The sequence below is a fragment of the Melozone crissalis genome, unplaced genomic scaffold, assembly GCF_028551555.1.
Source record: "Melozone crissalis strain CALT ecotype California unplaced genomic scaffold, PUWL_Pcris_2 ptg000004l_1, whole genome shotgun sequence".
Taxonomy (NCBI): Eukaryota; Metazoa; Chordata; class Aves; order Passeriformes; family Passerellidae; genus Melozone; species Melozone crissalis.
In genome coordinates, this window is record NW_026535782.1 from 43,605,473 (window position 1) to 43,613,168 (window position 7,696).

The following is a 7,696-nucleotide window of genomic DNA, read 5'->3' on the forward strand; positions in this document are numbered from 1 at the left end:
CCGTGAAAAACGCCAATCACTTGTTTTTAAAATTTTAAAAAGTTTAATAGTAATAAAATGGTTATAAAAATAGTAACACAATTAGAGTAATAACAATTTGGACAAATTGAATTAAGACAATATGAGACAATAAAAACAAAGAGTTAAGGATGTCCGGGTACCTTTTCTGGGCAGCACGAGCCCGAAAAAGGACCCCTGTTAACAAAGGATTAACCCTTAAAAACAATAGCGTGTTGCATATTCATACACCTCATACATGAAGCATAAATTCCATTCAAACACAGGATTCCGTCTGGTCTTCATCAAATTCTCCCCTCTAATCCTAATAGTGCCTTCGAGGCGGGAAGAAGTTCGTTTCTTCCAATAAAAAGGCCATAAATTCATTTTTTCTGAAAGATCTAGGTGTCCTGTGGCTGTTATCTCGCTGCAAGTCCTTTCTGTTAAACAAAGCATCTTACATAGCATAGTTTCTATTTTAACAATTTTTATAACCTAAAACTATATTTAACACAGTACTTAAGAAAATTAATGCAGCATTGCTTTCTAACACAACATATATAATATTCATTTTAATATTTGCGAAAAGCCAATCATAAAATACATGCATTTTTCACAAGTGCCTTGCGCGTGGCAGGCAGAGCCCGGGTGTTGCCAGAGGTGCTCCTTGTCCTGGGCACGGCGTGTTGGACAAGGAGGGTGGATGTACAGAGCTGCTGCCTGGGGCACAGAGAGCAGCCTCCTGCACCCTGCCGGGAGAGCTAACCCAGCCCTGACCCTCCCCTGCTCGGGCACGCTCAGCTATGACCATCCCATCTCCCGTGGCTGTGCTCAGGCACCACCAGCTCTGGCCTGCAGGTGCCAGACCTGCCCTTGTGCAGCTCCCGCTTGCCCTGGGCAGTGAGCCCTGTCACTTTGCACAGGTGTGCCAGCACCCATGCACAGCAAAACCCTTCCATGCTCTCCTGCTCATGGAAACAATGGCATCGGGTTTGTTTGACAGCTGGCTCCTGTCGTCACCACAGCAGCGTGCAGGGCAATTCAGGAAAATGGCACACCCATGTCCCAGATTCCCAGGAGGCTGAGGTAGCTGAAAAGATATCATACAGCACTTGAGGGACATTGAGGAAATCTGCAGAGACTTTCAAAGGCAAATAATTCCTCTGATTTGGGAAAAGAGTTGGACATGCTGCTTCTGCCAGTAGCTGTTGCTCGGCTGGGGTTTTTTTGGGTTTTTTTATAAAGTGGTCAGTGAAGCAGCCAGCAGATGAAGCTGGGCCCTTCTTTCCCACCTGTAGCTATGCTGGAAGCTGGGCTAGCCGGGGCAGGTGATGCACTGGCTGGCTGTACTTTGGAAAAGCACACATTTGTGCTCAGCCCAGAAGAGCAGGGCACCCAGAGCCACCATTCCCCTGCTGCTGTGGGCGTGAGAGCCTCCCTGGTACGGTGGTGCAGGGGCTGGTGGGGAGCAGAGCCTGGGTGGGAGGAGGAGGGCTGTGGCATCTGCTGTCCCTGTGCAGCCGCCCTCTCTGTGGGTGCTGCCACCCAAGCCAGCACCTCGCCTGCCTCCCTGTCCCTGCACCCACACCAGCCCCAGCAGGGCTGGGGGCTGTAGGTTAAAAGGCTATTCTGGAAAAAGTATCCTTCCTCGCTTCTTTTTCTGACTCCAGCAGACATCTGGCATGCAGTGCTCAGGAAGGATTACTCAGCATTTCCATCCTGACTCAGCCAGACTTTTCCTGACTTGCTTTTGTCTTTTAAAGCAACAGTGCACGCTGGCAAAAGCTGATGTTCTATTCTTACCCCCATGCCACTACAGACAACTTGCTTGCTTTTCTGGAGGGTAAAATAAATTTATCAGGATGTCTTGAATCTTCAAAGCAAATGTGACAAAGCCCCAATCATCTCCTGAGAGTGCAGAGTCCATGTGTAGAGCAGACAGCCCCAGGGCCAGTCCCTCCTGAAAACACTGAAACCACAGGAACAGCCCTAAAATGAATGCTTCCCTCTGGCATAACTCCTTTAAACTCTTGTTTTCTATAATTTTCTGTGAGTCCTATTCTGACAGGGGAAGCTGGAGCACAAATTGAACCTTTAGTTCTAGTGAAGTAGGGAATATATGGAAATTACATGAGAATAAGAATTATATAATGAGAGTGTATTATTCATTTTGTGAAATACTATGAAAAAAATCCAATCCTCAAGCCCTGCCCCTCCTTTCACCTGCAGCCCTGGCAATGCACCCAGTTCTTCCCAAGGACTTTATGGGTGCTTTCAAGCCAATGATTTTGTCCCCAGAAGCTTCATGCTTGGAGGCCCTGTAGCAGATATATCCCAAAGTCCTTTCCCTTTGTGGTAGGTCTGAGTCAGACTGGGGGAAGAAAGGGAGGGTCTCTAGTAATGTTGCTACCATTCCAGGTAGGTTTTCTGGCTTGTAACCATTCTGTCCCAATGGAGCAGTACCTCCTCTGGCTCTTGGGGCTTTACCTTCCCCTGGACAGGTTACAAGAGATGCAGCTCACCTCTGCCAGGAGATTTGCAAAGGTGAGACAAGCAAGCCATGCCCCGTAAGTGATTTATGCTGTCTGATTTCTCTCTGATTTGGGTTCCTTGGGATGGAGCAGTTGTGAGACTCAGCCTGGCTCTCTGGAAAGGCCCAAATGCCCTGCAGCAAGATGGAAGGAGAACTGAAACTGGGGTGTCATCATCTTTGCAGTTGCTGGCCTGGAGCATTTCTGCCCCCCCAGTGTTGTGCAGCAGGGGCTGGGATTGCTTCTGCTGTGCTGTTGCTTTGTGATGGGCGGGAGGTCAGTGCCACCCAGGGAGTCAATGTGCCAGCTGGGATTTGTGAGGGACCATCTCTCCCTCGAGAAAACTCTGGGGGCTGGCACTAGAGAGCAATGAGTGGGGAGGGAGGGGAGTGCTTTTAGTGGAAAGAGCAAACTGTTCCCAGAGCACAGTGGGCCACGGGAAATCAGAGGCCAGCCCACATCCAGATCACTAGGAAATTCTGCTTGGATATCACTGAAGTCTCAGAGCTGTGATCTCCCCTGTGCCTGCCAGAAGCCCTGCAGTCTCCTGCCCTTCCAGGAGCTGAGCCTGGCTGCTGCCAGAGCTGGTCTCTGTGAGGACACCTGCAAAACTGCCCAGGGGATTTCTAGCAAAGATGAATAAAGCAGCCTCAGGCAAGGTGTTTGTAAAAATTCTTGCTGGGCTTAAAAGCCTGTCTGCACATCCCAGCCCCTGAGAAAATGCTTAGTCACAAGATGGGAGATGAATGGTTAAAAACAACAGAAAGTTATCGAGGGGTCAGTGTTTCCATGCGGAACAGGGAAGTGAGGAATTTTCCCCTCTTTGTACATTAACAGCCTGTTTTGCCAGTAGATTTATGGCCAGAGATGTCTAGTTACACAGGCAGTCACGGGATGCCAAGTCAGCTCTCGAGTCCCTTGTGGACAGCGCTGTTCCGCACGGCTCTGGCAGCGGCTCCCAGCTGCTCAGCTCGGCTTCCCTGAGGACAAACCGGCCCTGGCCCGCTCCGAGGGGCTCACGGGCTCTCTCACACCGTGACACAGCAAAACGCAGCTGCCTCGGAATGCTGAGCGCAAACCAGGCAGCTGAATCAGCACTCAGGACCAGGATTTGCTGCGTAATGCTAGGGGGAAAAGGAGTTACAGTAACTGCTTAAAATGACTTGCTGGGGAAAGGAGCCTGTGCTGGAGTGTGCAGGGATATCCTGTGTGTTAATTTGTGTTTACCAAAGGGAGATTACCTCTCCCAGCCCCACCTCGGCAGAACTGACTGTGCTCCCTGCTCTCTCAGCATCTAAAAGTCCCAGTCTAGATCAAAGATACAGGTGGAGCAAAAGGAGGTCGAGAGTCCAGTGCACTGGAAATCCCTATGGAGAGCCCAGGCACTGCAGCTGTCCATGGGGCTGGCACTGCTGGTACCTTTGGAGGGTTGTATAGACAGGCATGGCTGTGCTAGGCAACCCCCCACACAGGAACCCTGGAAAACAGTGGGGTGGGAGATGGAGGCACCGGCAAATTTCCCAGGATAAATGAACCAGCATGACAAAAATAGGAAATGCAGATTACAATAAATATTTTGATAGATGTATGGGGATATGTGTGCTGCAGGACACTGGTGTCTCCAGCACATAGCTGTGAGCAAGGAGAGAGCCTGGGCTGTCTGGAAACAGAGCAGGGAGAAGGAGGGAGAACAGAGCAAGTGACCTGCAAGGCATGGGCCTGGCCAGAGTCAGGCAGTGACCTTAAACACACAGCAGGTGATGGGTACACTGGGCTGAAATTTTGGGAGAGGGTGCATAGAGCCCACCATGCTTCCTAGAGTCTTGGTGGTCATGGGCATCCATCCTGTGTCCAGCTAGGAGCTGCTTTGGCAGCCAAAGGGAGGTGTGGAAGGGAACGGGGCAGAGTTTGCAAATAAAAATTCCATTTGTGCAAATGTTTCGGTCGGTGCTGCTCCCTCCTTTGTTTCAGTGCCACAACCGTGGAAAACAAAGTGTGCCCTGACTGTGAGACAGAACCAACCATGAAACTTTGGATTTGAAAAATCACACATATGCAACAAAGAGGACCCTGTACCACACTGCTCACACCCTTTTCTCAGGAGGAGGAGGAACGGGAAGCCAAGTTTCGCACAGAAAGTGAGACCCAAGTCCCCCCTCCCCGCAAGGTTTCCAAAACACCTCTGCGTGGTTCCCTAGCCCAGGGTCCAGGGAAGCGCTGGCCCGCAGGAAGGGGCTGTTTCTGGAGATTTCTCCAGCGTTCCGGACACTGGAGCGGGGCCAGGAGCAGCAGCTGCAATCTCAGCGCAGGGAGGCGCCGCCCGGCACGAACAGCCCGAGTGCAGCGCTCCGTGACTCAGCAGAGCCCCTCGCTCAGCTGACTCAGCACCGGCCCGGCCTGACCGTGACTCAGCAGCACGCCCAGCTGGGAAAAGGTGACTCAGCACCGGCGGGACCCGGGCTCGGGGGCTCATGCCCCGGCGGAACGTGCGGCATCACATCACTTGCAGCCACCGAGAGTTCCCCTTTCAGCTGTCCTTCCCAGGGCTGCCCCGGGTGAGGCAGGAGGGCTGGGAAAGCTGCTGTTCCAGGCTGGGAAAGCTGGTGTTCCAGGCTGGGAAAGCTGCAGCCCTCTCTGACCCGGGGACCCGGAGGATTGCCGTGTCCGTCTGCTGTGGGACCGGGACAGTCTCCGCTCCGTACGGGGGAATCAAGGCATGGGAACTCCGGGGTGCCGCATGGGCACCCGGCTTTCACCTGTGCTGGGGCAAAACAGCAAACCCAGGAACCATGTATGGGAATGAATCCATACTATAGACTGGCATTCGGGATGTGCCAAATTTAAGTGACTCAAGACACACACAGAGTGTCTGTGGCACAGACTGTGCTCCCTCCTTCACTCATTACCAAAGGTCGCTCCAGGGCAGGCAGGCAGGACCTTATTTACTCCACCGAGCTGCTCTCTGTCTTGGGAGGGTGACAGATACATGCTGACGAAGAGAAATAAGCCAAAGAAGGGTTAGAAAGGGCAGATATTACTTCAAAGACCTTAGTTTAGGGCAGACTGGGCTCAGCATTGGAGAGCCCTGTGCACTGTGGAGCTTACAGACTGCAGCTGGTACAGCAAAAGAGCCAGAACACCCCCTTTTTGGGGGGATGCATTCCCCAGCATCACAGGCACCGAGGAATCAGGGCTTTGGGCTCAGCCCTTGCCCTGAGCGGTGCTGGGCACAGCAGGACCTCGGGGCGGTGGCGGCAGCTCTTTAGCTAAATAATCATTAACAAGGCGACGTGGGATTTGAATTGAAGTGTTCGATTGCCGGGTGCGGTCTGGCAGAGGCCGAGAGGGACCAAAGGTACTCGGCAAGTGGTGAGACTGAAGGTGCCTGATGTGGGGTGAGCCACCCCCTGACTGCCCGGCTGCAGCTGGGGGTTCGTGGTGTGCATGCCAGCACTAAACATGTCCCTGCCCAGGGGCAGCGGGGCACTGCTGGCAGATCACACCCACCTCGACTTTTTAAATTTTCTTTTTTTTTCTTTTTTTTTCTTTTTTTTCTTATTTGGACTACGACTGCTAAAGTGCTGAGAGAAATTGCCACCTCCTTCTCACTGAGACTGATCTGGCATTTAAGCTTTTTTTTTTTTTTTTTTTTGGTCAAGCAGCTAAAAATACCAGTGAAGTGCCTCGCAGCAACCTTTCTAAACACAGATTTTCCTACCACTCTGTGCTAGTGAAAGAAACTCCCCATAAGCCACAGGAAAGCAGTGTCCTTGCCTCACCCTGCTGTCAAATGTGCTTCGTGCCTGATCCACGCTTTTCTGCCGAGATTGGCCAGGAAAACAAGAGCTTGGATACAGGCACACGCAGCTTTTCTGTGCTGCGAGGAAATTCCTGATCCCCCAAGAAAATCCCTGCTGCAGAGCCGCCAGGACTCTCCCTGGCAGGGCTGAGCCCCCAGCCTCTCTGTTGCACCGTGTAGCAACCCCCGCAGCCCCATCCAAGACTGCCTGGCAAGAGCCAGTGTCCAGCCTTGCAGGAATGCTGCTGGAGATAGCCCTGCAGCCCACTTGGACTCATGGGGAGTGATCCTGTCAGTGGCCATCTCTCTTCCTTTGCTCCTGAGCACTGCAGCACCTACTTTTCCTCTCATTTGTTTGTGTCGTCTTCATTCACCCTTAGCAGCACCAACAGTAATCTAAAGGAAAGGGGAAGTGGCTTTATTCTCATTTTGTGAAGGGAGGGAGATTTTGTTATTCAGAATAAGCTTTCAGGAAGTTTTGACATGGCAAAGCAACATGAAAGTCCTGTGAAAGGGAGAACAGCCTTCTCAGTGAACTGGCTTGGGACACTTCTATGCTGACTTTGTGAGACAATGCTGTGGGAAATCAGGACATATTTTTGTTATCCCCCTTTAAAAAAAATTCATGTACTATTTGGAGGGGTAAAAGAGAAAGATGTAATTTTTTGCCTGTATGAATGTGATGCTGGCATGCCCAATGTCATGCTACCCAAACATCATGGAAATTCTCATTAACTTTTAGTGTATATTTAGTTTTTAGAGATGTCAAGCAACTCTGACCCAGTACAAGGAAGTTATGTCTTTCTGGCATAGCAACAGCTGTTCTGGGTCATGCAAAATATCTGTCCAGGTCAGGATCCTGTTCCCAGAGTGGTTATTAATGGATGCCTAGGCAGAGCATGAGCACCCCTTCCCATCCTCCGTGCAGTCACAACGTGTGGATGAATACATGTTCTGGAGTGGTGGCTGTGCGGGGCCGCACAGGGCTGATGGCTGCAGCATAATATTAGACTATGGAAAAACTTTGTTTTGTTTCTGTCCCCGGAGGTGGCAGAGCCTTAGGCAGGTCACTGCCAAGGGAGGGGCTGTTCACTGTAATCGGGAAGCCCGGGCTGGGTGTGCGAGGGACCACAGCCATCTGGTGGTCAGAGCGAGCAGCGCTGTTCTTTCTAAAACATCAGAAAACTTAAAAAGGGAAAGGCATTTAAAAGAATTCCTTAGAGTGCTGTCATTTTTTTTTTTTCTTTTTCGCAATCATGAAGCAGTTTTTGCCAATGAGAAGTGCCCAGCCTCTAATTAAAGTGACCTCTTGCAGAACTAGCAGGTTTTTGGGTTTTTTCCCCAAGTTCCTTCTCAAAAGAAACCTTGC